Raw genomic sequence first — 13,785 nt, forward strand, 5'->3', positions numbered from 1 at the left:
TATCAGCTCCAGAGCCCAGGAATTAGTTCTCATTGGGGCTAAGGTTCCCCACCAGCGAGATTTGAAATTGGCGCTGGCGGGAGGGTTCACACAGGCGGGAACTTTTTGCGCCACTGTAGAAAAGAAGAAGGTAGGAAGAAGAGGTGCTTAGGCGCCATGTTGGGGTTTTTTCTCTGGGGTATGGCTGCTGTTTATACTTTTCCCAACATTCCTCCCTTTTTGTTTTCTTAGGAAGTGGGATGTCGTTGGTCAGATCCGGCTGCTTCCTGCTGTGTGGGGGCACTGTGGGGCCTAGAAAGGGAAGTGGAGGAATGCTCGGGGGGCAGGTCTGGGGATATCATGGCAGCCAGAAATAAAACCCAGTGGCTATAGACAGCTACTTCCGTAGGGGTGAAGTCTGTGAAAGTTCCCTGAAGCCACAAGTTGTCAATGGCATCGAACCAGTCCTGGATGGAGGAGATTGTTGGTATCAGCAACTGGTCCTGTAACAGACTCTAGGAAATACTGGAAGCCTTGCATGGACATGGCATCACCAGCACCTGAAGAAGATCAGAGTGAATAAAAACAGAATGAAGATAAAAATTAAAGCAAAGGTCAATTTTTGGCAGAAGTTCCATGTTGGGGGACTGACAGAGAAGAGGCCAAGGGCCATGAGGAAGTTTACAAGGACATAAAGACTCATGAATCCAGGATGGCAGATTAAGAGGTTCTCTGAGCTCGTTGTCTCCCGCTGTCTGATGTCCATTGCATTCCATCGTGCCTGGTAGTGAGCTTCAGCACTGAGTGAACTGTTCTCTTGGAGATGTGGGGGGTTCATCGGTCATCAGAGGCTGGTAGTGCCTAAGCAGAAGCTGGTTGAAAGTTTGATTAGAAATTTTTTTGCAATTTGGTTTGAAGGAACTTCATTATACAGGGCAAGAGAGCACAAAAAAGGAGCATCCCAATAAGGGGCCCCAAGATAGGTAGTAAGTATGTGGCAAGAGAGGATTGGAAGAACCGCATTATGGGATTAGAGGAGGTGGGTTTGAGCAGTTGGGTCAATAATTCCTGCAATTTAACAACATTTTTTTCTATTATCCCAGACTCACTAACATAGTAGCAACATTCCTCTCTGAGGAACAGGCATGTACCCCCTTTTTTCTGCAGTGAGAAGATCAATCGCCCTTCGGTTTTGTAAAGCCACTTGTGCCAATGAAGTAACCTGTCGCTGCAAGGAGCCCAAAGACTCAGCAGTGGTATCGAGTGCTTCCTGCAGTTTTTGTTGCAGGTCATTGGATGCCCACAGAGCATGACCTATAGCTCCACCAGAGAGTCTGAGACTTGCCACTGAGGTTGTTAAAGTGAGGCCTACCAGAACCGGCAGATAGACTGCCCTACGGGTGCGGGAAGGTATGGCCAGCTGCCGGAATTCGGTGGGAGTATACAAAGACAGCTGAGGAACTACAGTAACCAAGAAACAGGTGCCAGAGACATTGATTGTTGAGGTACTTAAAGACCCGTTACACCAGAGGAAATGTCCAGGTTGCATAAACGCAGGGCTCGATGGGGTGCTATAGCTCAAGGAACAAATGGGTAAAGGATTCATTGTTGGCAGGTGGAAACAGATGAAAGGCAATGAAGTATTGGTGGAATAACTTTCCCACAGTGGGATACGTGTCACATGTAGGGTTTGTCCTTTCTTAGAGAAATTGTAGGTTTTTGCTGAAATATTTCCTGCCGCTAATGGGACTGCTGCTAGAAGTGGACGACTAAGTGAAGCACAGAGAAAGCACTGAGAAATAGGCACAGAAAGAGGGGTGGAGTTTAATAATCGAAGAGTTTGTTGTAGCAAATTGTGCCATGTGGGAGGGGAGCCTAAGGGGGTTGAAGGCTCTGAATCTTCTTTGGATGGGCTATGGATAAGATCTCGAAGTTTTGATTATGACTCCTTGATGTGTTCCACTACCTGGATGGTTGCTTTAGGTGGCGTAATCTGGGTGCGGCCAACAGTCATCCACCCTGTGGGTCTGGCTGAGGTTGTCCGAGCATAGACAGCAAACTCAACATAGTCCCAACGTTTAGCCTTGGGGTCAGGTATATCTAAAATATACCATCCATTGTTATCGGATGAAGAGCCTTTATGCCACTTTAGGTAACTATAAGTCCACCCTTCAGGGTAACCAATTGAGTGGTAAGAATAGCTACCACGTTCATCATGGAACCTCCATGACCAATAGGGGCACCCATTATATATCTCAGGCCACCAATGACAATAGTCTTTGGTTTGATCAAAAAGGAAGCAAATGAAAGGCCAGTTCCAGCTACCAGGGATGAAGGTCCTTGAAGGTGACAATTTTAGGGAAATAGAGGTGCAGTTGTGGATGAAGCAAGTAGTTGCATCCACTGCGCTGACCTTCTGCATGCCATGTTCTGAGTATCATTCCTCAAGAGTGAATAAATACATGGTAGGAGAGGAGGGTAAAGGCCAGTCCCGACAGAGCACAGAAAATAAGCAGAGCACAAAAAACAAGCAGACAGAGAAGACTAGGGTGTTGGGAGAGCTCATTGTGCCTTCTTTAAGAGGAATTGGGCTGCAGGGAACACCGTGTGAGCCGCAACTTAAAGGGGTGAGATGGGTGTGGAGAGCAGGAGTAAAGGGGAGGTTCAGGAGGTGATTCTTGGAGTTCCTCTGGGGTGGTCCTGTCGTCAGCACGTGGGGCCTCCTGGTGATATGGCTTCAACCTAGAAATGTGAATCCAGGGAGTGAGACAGTTGTCTGGTAAGGAGAGTTTGGTGGCAGTGGGGGTACAGAGAATGACAGGATAGGGGCCTTCCCATTTTGGGGCAAGAGGCCCTTTCTCCTATGGGGTGTTATAATAGACTAGACTCCCAGGTGTTAAGGGAGGAGTGTTTGGAGAGGAGACTGGGTCCGGAAGAAGCCAGTCCTGATATTTCCAGAGTTCCGAGAGGAGATGAAACAAGAGAGGCAAAGACAAATCTCGGGTGAGAGGTCCTTGTGAAATGACCAGCCCAGGGGGTATAAGAGGTCTTCCATACATTATCTCAAAGGGAGACAGTAAAGATGGTTTCTTAGGGAGAGCTCTGATTCGAAGCAAAGCCAAGGGAAGGAGTTTGACCCAGTCTAAGTTTAATTCCATTGTCAATTTTGTAAGGACTTCCTTTAGAGTACGATTTACCCTTTCCACTTTCCCTGAAGCCTGGGAGCGATATGGACAGTGGAAATGCCACTTGAAGGAGAGGGCTTGAGAGACCTTTTGTGTGATCCTAGAAATAAACTCAGGGCCATTGTCAGAGTGTAAGGAAGTGGGCATACCAAACCTGGGGATAATGTCTGTCAGTAAGATTGAAGCTACAGTGGAAGCCTTTTTATTGGAAGTGGGAAATGCCTCAACCCAACCAGAGAAAGTGTCCACAAAGACAAGGAGGTATTTAGTGTACCATACTGTGGGCATGTTGGTGAAGTCTACCTGCCAGTCAGCAGTGGGAATGTGTCCCTGGGCTTGGTGGGAAGGGAACGGTTTGGGCCTTAAAGGAGTATGAGGGTTGGTCTGCTGACAGATCTGACAATTAGAGGCTATATTTTGGAGCATGGCTTTGTCAGAGGGGGTGAGGGAGAAGAAGCTCTGTAAAAAGAGGGTTAAAGACTGAGAATTGGAATGGAATAGAGTATGAAGGAACTTGAAAAGATCCTTGTTCTTACTGGAAGAAGTAGGGGCTTCAGATAAGCTGTCTAAAGTGGCCATTATATGTCCCCCAGGGGGGCCATAATTGGACGTGGTAGCAGCCATTCGTGCCGCCTGGTCAGCTTTGGCATTGCCCTCAGTGATAAGAGAGCCGTCCTTCTGATTGGACCTACAATGGACAACTCCCAACTGGGTGGGTAAGTGGGAGGCCTCTATCAGATTGGTTATAAGAGCCAAATTGCTGATCGCATTACCTTTGGTGGTAAGTAGGCCTCGCTCCTTCCATATTGCAGCATGGGATAATAAGATATGGAAGACATATTTTGAGTCAGTATAAACGGTGAGGGATTTGCCTTGTGCTAGAAGGCAGGCACGAGTGGCTGCTGTAAGTTCAGCCTGCTGGTTGGTAGTTCCTGAAGGCAGAGCTTTAGCCTCTATAATCTCAGGGGCTGAAACTACAGCATATCCAGAATAATGAGTGCCATTCTGCCTAAAGGAACTGCCGTCAGTGAACCAGATAAGGTCAGGCTTGGTGAGTGGTCCCTCAGAAATGGAAGAATGACAGGGGAGGAAATCATCTAAGGTTTCCAAGCAATTATGAGTTGGTGTGTTAGACGTGGGAGTCATTGGGAGCAGTGAGGCAGGGTTCAGTGCAGAGCAGGGGAGGAAAGTAATATTAGGGTTTTCAAGAAAGGAAGTGAGGAGCGACAGAACTCTGGATGGAGGAAGGGTTTGAAGGCCCTTATAAGCTAAAAGATCCTTCAAGTGATGTGGGGAGTGGATAGTTAAAGGGGCCCCAAAAGTCAGCTTACAGGCTTCTTTGTGTAAAATTTGTCCAGCAGCCAGAGCTCTTAAGCAAGGGGCCCACCCATGGATGGTAGGGTCTAGTTGTTTGGACAAATAGGCCACAGGTGCAAATGTAGGCCCATAGTTTTGACCTAAGACCCCAAGTGCTTGTCCCCCTTTTTCATGGACATATAGATGAAATGGTCTTGAAAGATCAGGAAGGTGAAGGGCGGGTGCTTTAGGAGGATTTGCTGAAGCCTGCGGAAGTGGTAGTTGGGGGAGGAGGCAAGAGATTCACTAGGGGGTCCCTTTGCTAGGTCATACAGGGGTTTGGCCAGAAGAGAATAATTTGGGATCCAGGCCCTAAAATAACCTGCTAGTCCTAGGAATGATAGTATTTCAGCTTTCGTATGGGGCACTGGAAGATTAGAGAGGAGTTGTCTCCTATCCAGTGTTATTTCCTTTTTTCCAGGTGTAAGACGAAAACCAAGATAGGTGACAGAAGACTGGGAAACCTGGGCCTTGTGGGGAGACACCCTATATCCCTTATTTGCTAGGAAATTGAGAAGCTGGGTGGTGTGGGATTGAGAGTGTTCCCAAGAAGGACTACATAGAAGAAGGTCATCAACATATTGAAGGAGAGTAGAGTCAGGACAGGTGGGGTGAAAGGATGTGAGGTCCTGGGCAACAACTTGGCCAAAGGGATGGGGGCTATCCCTGAATCCCTGTGGGAGGACAGTCCAGGTAAGCTGACGAGAATGGCGGGTGTGAGGGTCAGTCCACGTAAAAGCAAAGATATCCTGAGATTCTGAGGACAAGGGAATAGAAAAGAATGCATCTTTTAAATCTAGGACCGAGAAGTGGGTAGTAGTAGCAGGGATCTGAGAGAGGAGGGTGTAAGGGTTGGGCACTAGTGGGTGGATGGGGACCACAGAGGAGTTGACAAGGCGAAGGTCTTGAACCAGCCTGTAGGACCCGTTAGGTTTCTTAATTGCCAGAATGGGGGTGTTGAATGGAGAGTGTGTGGGCCTAAGATACCCCTTTCATAATAAATCCTGGATGATGGGTTCTAATCTGAGGAGGGCTGTGGTTGTGAGTGGATATTGTGGTTGACTTATATATCTTGAAGGGTCCCATAAGACAATATGAATAGGACTGCATTTAGCCATAGAGGGTGTAGTTGTGTCCCAAACCTCAGGGTTAACTGGTTTAGATAGTTGTGGAAGAGTGTGTGAAGGAGGTGTATCTGCCCCTAGGAATATCATGAGGAAATGAGAGGTAGGAGAGGTGTGGGGTGATATGTGAATGGTGACTTTCAATAGTGAGAGTATGTCCCTTCCCAGAAGGGGAATGGGGCAATGGCTCATAATGAGAAAGGAGTGTGTGAAGGACAAAAGGGATCCCTGCATATAACATGATAAGGGGGGAGGTTGAGGGAAAATGTGTTTACCTCCTACCCCGACAATAAGAGTTTTTGAGGGTGTGGTAGGACCCCAATACTCCCTCAAGACCGAAAAAGGGGCACCAGTATCCAAGAGGAAGTTAATGAAGCGTCCATCCACCAAGAAGGTGACCCTAGGCTCTTGCTTCTTGATGGTAACAGTCGGGAAGGAAGGCCCAGGGCTCCGTCAATCCTCCTCTTCCAAGCCCAGGAGAGGCTGGGGTTGCCGGGAAGCTGACCAACCTCCCTTCCAGGTTGTTGGGCAGTCTGCCCCCCAGTGTCCCCTTTGATGGCATTTTGGGCAGGGGTTGGAGGGTGTCCTCGGCGAAGGACAATCCCTGGCCCAATGTCCCTCCTTACCACATTTGAAGCAAGCTCCAGGGGGTGTCTTATTAGGAAGGCGTGGTGATGACCTTCTCTGAATGACCTGGGCCAACATTTGGAATTTGGCATTTTCAGTTCTCTGCCTACAGCGTTCACTTTCATCTTCTCTACCATGAAAGACCTTGAAAGCGACAGCTAGGATTTCGGTCTTAGGAGTAGCAGGGCCCTGTTCAATCTTTTTAAGCTTGGCTTTAATGTCAGGGTAGCTTTGGGCCAGAAAATATGTCATTAAGACATGACAGCCATCAGGGGTTTCTGGGTTGAGGTTTGTGTACTGTTGAAGGGCCTTGGTTAGTCTATCCAGGAATTATGAAGGTGTTTCCTCCTTCCTTTGAATGACCTCCTGTACCTTTTGAAAGTTAACAGCCTTGCGGGTGGCCTTTTTTAGGCCCGCCAAGAGGCAGGATGTAAAGAGGTCATGAGACTGTAAGCCTTCAGGGGTGTTGTAATCCCATAGGGGATCCTGCTCTGGGACAGCATGAGGGCCCGTGGGGTGGTTGGGATTGGTCCTATGACTTTCATCAGCATGGGCTTGGGCTAGCTCCCAGACCCGTCGCCTTTCCTCGGGGAGAAGTGTATTGGCCAAGAGCATGTAGATGTCATGATGAGTGAGGCTATATGCTTGTAGGACCCATTGAAACTCCTGAATGTAAGTGGTGGGGTCATTGGTGAATGAGCCTAACTTCCTCTCTAGCTGAGTAATGTCCAACATGGAGAAGGGCACGTGGACTCTGATGACACCCTCAGGACCAGCTACATCATGAAGGGGTGCGATTGTCTTGAGGGTGGGAAGGAGTCCCTTAGACCTGGTAACAGGAGGACTGAAAGAGGCAGGCGGTGGACAGGAAGGAGAGGGAGGGGAAGGGAGTGTCTCTGTGGAGGAGGAGGAGGTGGATCAGGCAGAATAGGGCGGAGAGGAGGGGGATGAAATGGAAGGCTGAGGATCTGTGGAATCAGGCAGAGGAAGAGGAGGGTATAGCGGGAGAGAAGGGGCAGATGGGGCTGGGGGATAAGGTGGGGGTTCATCTGCTGGGTCAAATGAGGAAGAATCTGCGAAGTCAGGAGTAGAAGTAGGGGAAGAGAGGGGTTTGCAAGCAAGGAGGACCTGAGAGGGAGGGCAAGAGGAGCAGAGAGCAGGGTGCTGTGCGAGAAGGCTAAAACCTTCAACGCAGGGAATCTCCTTCCACTTTTTCAGACACTGGCAATAGTTAAAAAGGTCCCAGAGGAGGTTTGGATCTAACGAGCCTTCTGGAGGCCAATGATTGCCATTATCCAGTGGATATGTAGGCCAATCTTGGGTACAGAATTTGATTAGAAGTTTGGGCTTGATGTCTGGTGTGAGGGAGAGTGTGGCCAGATTTTTTATTAAACATTTGAAAGGTGAGGCTTCAGGTATAGACGAAGAGGTGCCCATATTCACAGGGAAAGATGGAAGAGAGAGAGAGGGAGAGAATAAGAGTAAGCAAGAGAGACAAAGAGAAAACCTGGGCTGGACTGGCTTCCAGGAAGCCCAGGGCGAACGGGGGTCAGGTGGGCATCCCCCAAATGACCAGCCTTCATGAGGAAATACAGAGGGCACTACCTGGTTGTCACCAGTGAAGTGCGATCTGTGAGACCCAATGGGGTCGGAGCCACAGGCAACCTGACGTCAGGAAAGTTTTTGACCGCAGTGGAAGAAGTCAGTAATGCAAACAGAACTCTGGCTCTGGCAGAACACAGTTCCAGGCCGGGAGTTCAGTTTTCCCTGAGCAGAGAGGCAGCTTCAGCCAGACACAGCAGCCCCGCAGGAAACAGCAACTCTTAGCCGGCAGCGGCAGCAGCAGCAGAGGAGGGAAAAAACCACAGAGCCTCTCGTGTAATCTCAGAAGCCTCACGCCCCAAAGGGAAATGGATCACCAGAGGGTCCACTTCAACCAGTAAAGGTCTTAGTGGGGTGGATTCCCTCTCCCGACCGGGCTTCTGGAGTGTGCCGGACGATCATGGTCACAAATCCAGCGATAGCCCGAAGGAAGTTGGCGAGCCGGGTTCAGGGGATCCTTACCACACCAGATCAGTGTTGAGTGCAGGCAGCCAGAGTCTGAAAAGAGCGGACCAGGGCGGAGTGTCTCGGTGGAGCGGGGGACGGGGGTCTTGTTGGAAAGAGCTCACCCGTATCCGAGTCACGGCACCAGAATGAAAGAATTCCCCACGCAAAGACACTTCACCGGGAGAATTCCAATTTTATTGCAAAAAGCAGTGTGCTTATATAGAACTAAGGGGGAGATGGTAGGGTTTAGATAAATGGCAGGCAACCCGTTTATTGGCAAGTTCTTTCAGATATCAGCTCCGGAGCCCAGGAATTAGTTCTCATTGGGGCTAAGGTTCCCCGCCAGCAAGATTTGAAATTGGCGCTGGCCGGACAGTTCGCACGGGTGGGAACTTTTCGTGCCACTGCAGAAAAGAAGGTAGGAAGAAGAGGTGCTTAGGCTCCATGTTGGGGTTTTTTCTCTGGGGTATGGCTGCCGTTTATACTTTTCCCAACAATGGTAAATTTGCAGGTGTCCATGCTTCCTTATAGCTGGGTATGGTGGCACATTCTGTCATCCCAGCAGCTTGGGAGGCTGAAGCAGGAGGTTCAAAAGTTGGAGGCCAGCCTCAGAAACTTAATGAGGCCCTGAGCAACTCAGCGAGATCCTGTCTCTAAATAAAATACAAAATAGGGATGGGGATGGGGCTTAGGGGTGAAGCATCCCTGGGTTCAGTCCCCAGTACACACACAAAAAAAAGAAAAAAGAAAAAAAAAGGAAAGAAGACCAGCAGTCCTCAGGACATGGGTGGTCTCAGGAGGGCTGACCTGTGGGCTAACCTCCATGCTCAGTCCTGAGGCTGGCTTCGAACTCAGGCAAGTGGCCGGTGTGGAGAGACAAAGGGCCCAGGAGGGTCTTGGGCATATCTGGACCACAGATGGCTGTAGAGATTTCCTTACTAGCCTGCTCTCTCCAAATGACAAGAAGATGGAGAAATGTTGACAGGGGGCTCCATGTCAACCCTTCAACAAGCTGGGAACCATAAATGATGGGTCTTAATTTCTAAATCTGTGAACTACAGCCAAGGACAGGAGCAGCACTGCCTACTTAGAGGTCTGTTGGGTTAATTACAGACTAGAAAGTATGGAAATACTCATGAAGCATTAAAGGACTGCTCAAAGTTGGTGACAGCTAGAGATTCCAAAATGTCTGTCAGGTATTGCTACAGGTGATGCTTGAGATTTGTGGATGCTGTGAGTGAAAGACGATAATATGTTTTTACATCTGAGTCAGAGAAGTCTTTTCAGTTTTGCTGCCCACTGAAATCTGTTGAGATAGGTGCAGAGTCTCTCACTCATTACTCATGAAAATAAAATAAGTTTTGTGAGCATGGGAGGAACTTATACAAATTCCCATAGCTCCTCTGTGATGGAAGATTTCACTCTGCCATTTGGGCTCTTGTAGGATTTGGTACCAAGTCCTCTCTAAAGTGTCATATTGACAGTGCTGGGTTAGGAGCAGTCTGGGTGTGATGTCACATGCCAGGAGCCTTGGCTTCTTCAAGTGGATTATTGCCAGTGTCTGAGACTTGAGTGTCTCTTTTGCCCTTCCCTGTTTACCTGAGATGCATTTATGTCTTCAGAGCAACATTCTGTGCTCTGCCTTCTCTGCTATTTGGCCACCCCTGTCCTTGAGCCAGGAATTTCCTCCAGGAAGAAGCAAGGTGGTTATAATATGCAAAAGATAAAATCTGGCTTTTGGGCCAAACAGATGCAGTTGGATTCCCAGCTTCACCTTTTCTTAGTCTGGGAGATTGCACAAGCAGTGGTTTCTGAGCCTCAGTTTCCTCATCTGAACTGACTCTTCTGTGGCTCTGAGATGCTTTGAAAATGTAATGAATGAACAAACCCAAATGAAAGAGCCCAGCCTCGGGCCCAGGACTGAGCCAATGCTCAAAGAGAGGGGGCACCTTTGTCTTTCCCTCTCCACGGAATAAGTTCCATGGGAATATAAGATCAGTGTGTCTTGGGGAGCAGGCAGGCAAGACCTTACTGGCTCTGGCCACCAGGGACTTGAGAACAAAAGCAAAGATTCAGTGAGATGAGTCCTGAGAAGGTGGTGTGGAAAAGTTCAGAAACATCTGGGAGTAGAAGGGAAAGTTGCTTCTTGAAAAAAATCTATGTCAAGAAAAAAAATCCAGGGAATCTTAGGAACAAACATTATTATGTACAGAGTTGATAGGGCCTCGAGGATAATCTTATCCATCTCCTTTGACCCATGTGAAAATTGAGGCACAAAGAGAAGATGTTAGTATTGGGATCACAGAAGGCATTTGTGGAAGACTTCCTACTCCCTCTAGTGTTCATGACACCTCCCATGCGGCCTGGGTGGGACTGGAAGAGGGCCTACCTGTGTCACGGAAAGGGACATAGAACTTGCTCCTATATTTGGTGGTCACAAGAAGAACAGGAAAGAAGGTGGGTCCATTGGCAGCATCCAAAGCCTGGACCCTAACTTTTCTGTCCCAGGCCTGGTAGCCTTGCATTGACTCTGATCTGCCAGTGGAAAATGGCTGGCCAGCCTTATCTGTCTAGAATTCTTTCTGGCCCATCCTGACAAGAAAGAAGAAATTCTGCACTCAAAGTAGGGGCTGGGACAGACAGCATGTCCTTGGAGGTCCTCAACAGCTCTGGAAGTCTTCACACAGGGTCTCTGGAAAAATAAGAGGTGATGTCCCTGCAGAAGAACCATTAGATACTTCTGTGTGATGGTGACACAAACCATTTCTTCTCCAATAATCATCCTTGCTATAGCCCCGGCTCAGGTCAGAGAGCCCGCCATGCATGCACTTTATTTTAAAATACCTCTTGCTTTATCTATATCTATATCTATATATCAATCTCTCTATATATCTATCTATCTACCTATCTACTTATCTATCTATATATCTATATATCCATATACCTATATATCATCTACCTATCTATATCTATATATCTGTATATCTATATATCATCTATCTATCCCTGTGAATTTCTGAACTCCCAGTCAGAAGAAAGCACTCAATTCTGTCTTTGAGTGTGCTGATGGTGATGTGATTTTTCAGACAGAACCCTCTGAGCTCTGCAGCAGAAACAAGCCCCCTCCTGATGTAATTTAAAAGAATAGCCTCCCAATTTTCTCATCTCTTTGCTGGATACACTTTATCCAAGAACAGGATAAGCCAATGTTTGGTTAAATAGTTCAGAAGTTAATTCTCAACAGATGTGAGAACTTATTTCTTACATTCCTCCACTCTTAGAGGGAATCTGGTCAGCTCTTCTTGATGGATTCACAAGGCTACCTTTGGCCCACATGTGCTCCACTCTTCAGGCCTTCCCACCTACATTCCATCACTGAAAGATAACAGAGCAAAGGACAGGAACACTGACAGAAAGGCAGGAAAGCTAAAATAAAACCTTAGCTATAAAAAGGGGAAGACATTGCCCTTCCACAGGTACCACCTCTTGGGTCCCCTTCTTCCTCCGGGAGAAGTCCATTCTGCTGTCCTTTAATACACTTCTACTTTCCACTCTGACCTTGCCTCAGCATGCTTCTGTGGTGTTATACTTCAACATTGGAGAAGCAAGGACTTGTCACTGGTAAACAACGATAACACTGGTGTCTGAAGAAGTGAGGATTTCTGTCCTTTTTTTGTGTTCTAGGCTTCCTTTGTTCTCCTGCCTTTTCTTCTTATTTTTCTCCTTCCTGAATCTTTGACTAGGCCCAGAACTAGGCCAGGAAATTCTTGGTGGGGTGGCCCAAAGGTGGAACACAGGTGGGCTGAAGGGGGAAGGGTAGTGCAGAGAGCCAAAGACAAATGAACCACCTTAAAGCTTCCTGTAAAGAGGGGCAATTCTTGGGACAGATTACCTTGGTTACAGGTGGAGGGGTGAGGTTCGTGACAAGGGTCAAAGAAGCACTCTGAGAGAGTTAAAATTCTTCCCTTATGGGACAGTCTCCAAGTGGTTGAAATCACTCAAAATTGGTCTTGTTGATCTTGCCTGACTCAAGTTATATATCTGTACTGACTGCCTGTCTAATTCTGGCTTCATGAACACATTTGATTTTCAATTTTCAGTATTTTTTTCTATAATTTAACACTGCAAAAAAACAAAGAAAAAAAAAAAGAACCATTAAATCATTAAGGAAAACAATTAATGGAATACACTTTGGCCCCTTCCCCTCAGTCTCAGTACACTCCTGCAGCATTCCTGCTTTTTCTCTGACAGGGTCACAGAAAGCACCTGGGGTCACTGTGTTAACATGAGAATCACAGCCTCAAGAAAGAGTATTTTGTAAAGTGATCCTGAATAAATAGTGAAGGAGAGAGCAGGGCTCAAAACTAGGACCTCCGAAGCCCTCAGGCACAGGATAGGCCCAGTATTCATTTCTAGATTTTTGTGTTTTTTTTTTTTTAATCTTCATACAGATTTCCAGATTTGTATTAATTTGCAGATCCACTGAAAGACCTAAGCAAACTCATACTACTTGTGACCTCATTTTGCTATGAAACTTAACCTTTGACCTATTATAATCCTAAAGTCAGGAAAATACCACAGAAAAGCTCTGTGGAAAAAGTTCTAAAAAAGCCCCAGATGGTGATTGCTGAAGATAGGCCAAGATATTTAAATATCTGAAATTCCAGATGCTCCCACCAAGGTGTGGTGGCCAATATCTAAACTAGAAGCCCTGCAGCTGGTCATGTGCCCCCCCCCCACTTGCCACACCCTTGTGGTTTAAACCAATCATTTTTAATTGCATCAACCCCTTGAACTAACCAAGAATCCTTTTCATATTCTCTCCCGCCACTTAATCCACTAATCGTGTTTTAGAGTTGTTTTTGGATTTTCCGCGGTGTGTGATGATTTGCTAAGAGATGCTGTGATGGATGTGGGGTGCCTGCCTTCCCCAAAGAGTGTATAAACTTCTGCAGGCCCTGGGCTGGGGCCTCTCAGCACCCCCAGTTGCTGTGCACGGAGGACTGAGCTAGCTCCCAAAAAACACCTCTTTGCTGCTCACATTGATCTGGGTCTCTGGGGGTCTTTTGGGGGCCCCAAATTAAAGCATGACAGCACCTGGGTTTTAATCCATCCAGGTCACAGTGATTGGTGGAGAAGATTCCAGGAAGGGGATATGGAAAAAAGGTCCTGATAACAGCTAGTCCTGACCCTGGCCCAGACCAGTCCGCTGTCCTTGGGGGGGGGGAGTGCAGAGAGGAGCTAAGTCTGGCAATGGCGGGGCCAATACGTGAGCGGCTGGCGACAGCTGTGTTCTGTGGGGGCTGAGGAGGTTGAAAGTGCCAGAGACCAAGGCCGCAAAGGGAGTGGGTCAGGTGGGTGGCCCGCAATCTTCGGAGGCAGCCCAACATGCCCGGAAGCTGCAGCAGTGCTGCCAAGTCCCTGCCATTTGGGGACCTGGAGCAGGGCAAGGCGCCAGGTGCCAT

At 47.8% G+C, this 13,785-nt stretch overlaps 1 pseudogene; it reads right to left on the minus strand.

The window, feature by feature from the left end:
* LOC124082360 (ruvB-like 1) overlaps positions 1–13,785 on the minus strand; it is a 35,093-nt pseudogene extending 21,308 nt beyond the window's left edge.

The sequence above is a fragment of the Marmota monax genome, unplaced genomic scaffold (genome assembly GCF_021218885.2).
Source record: "Marmota monax isolate L192 unplaced genomic scaffold, Marmota_monax_Labrador192_F-V1.1 WCK01_AAM20220418_F8-fsc00179, whole genome shotgun sequence".
NCBI classification, from domain to species: Eukaryota; Metazoa; Chordata; class Mammalia; order Rodentia; family Sciuridae; genus Marmota; species Marmota monax.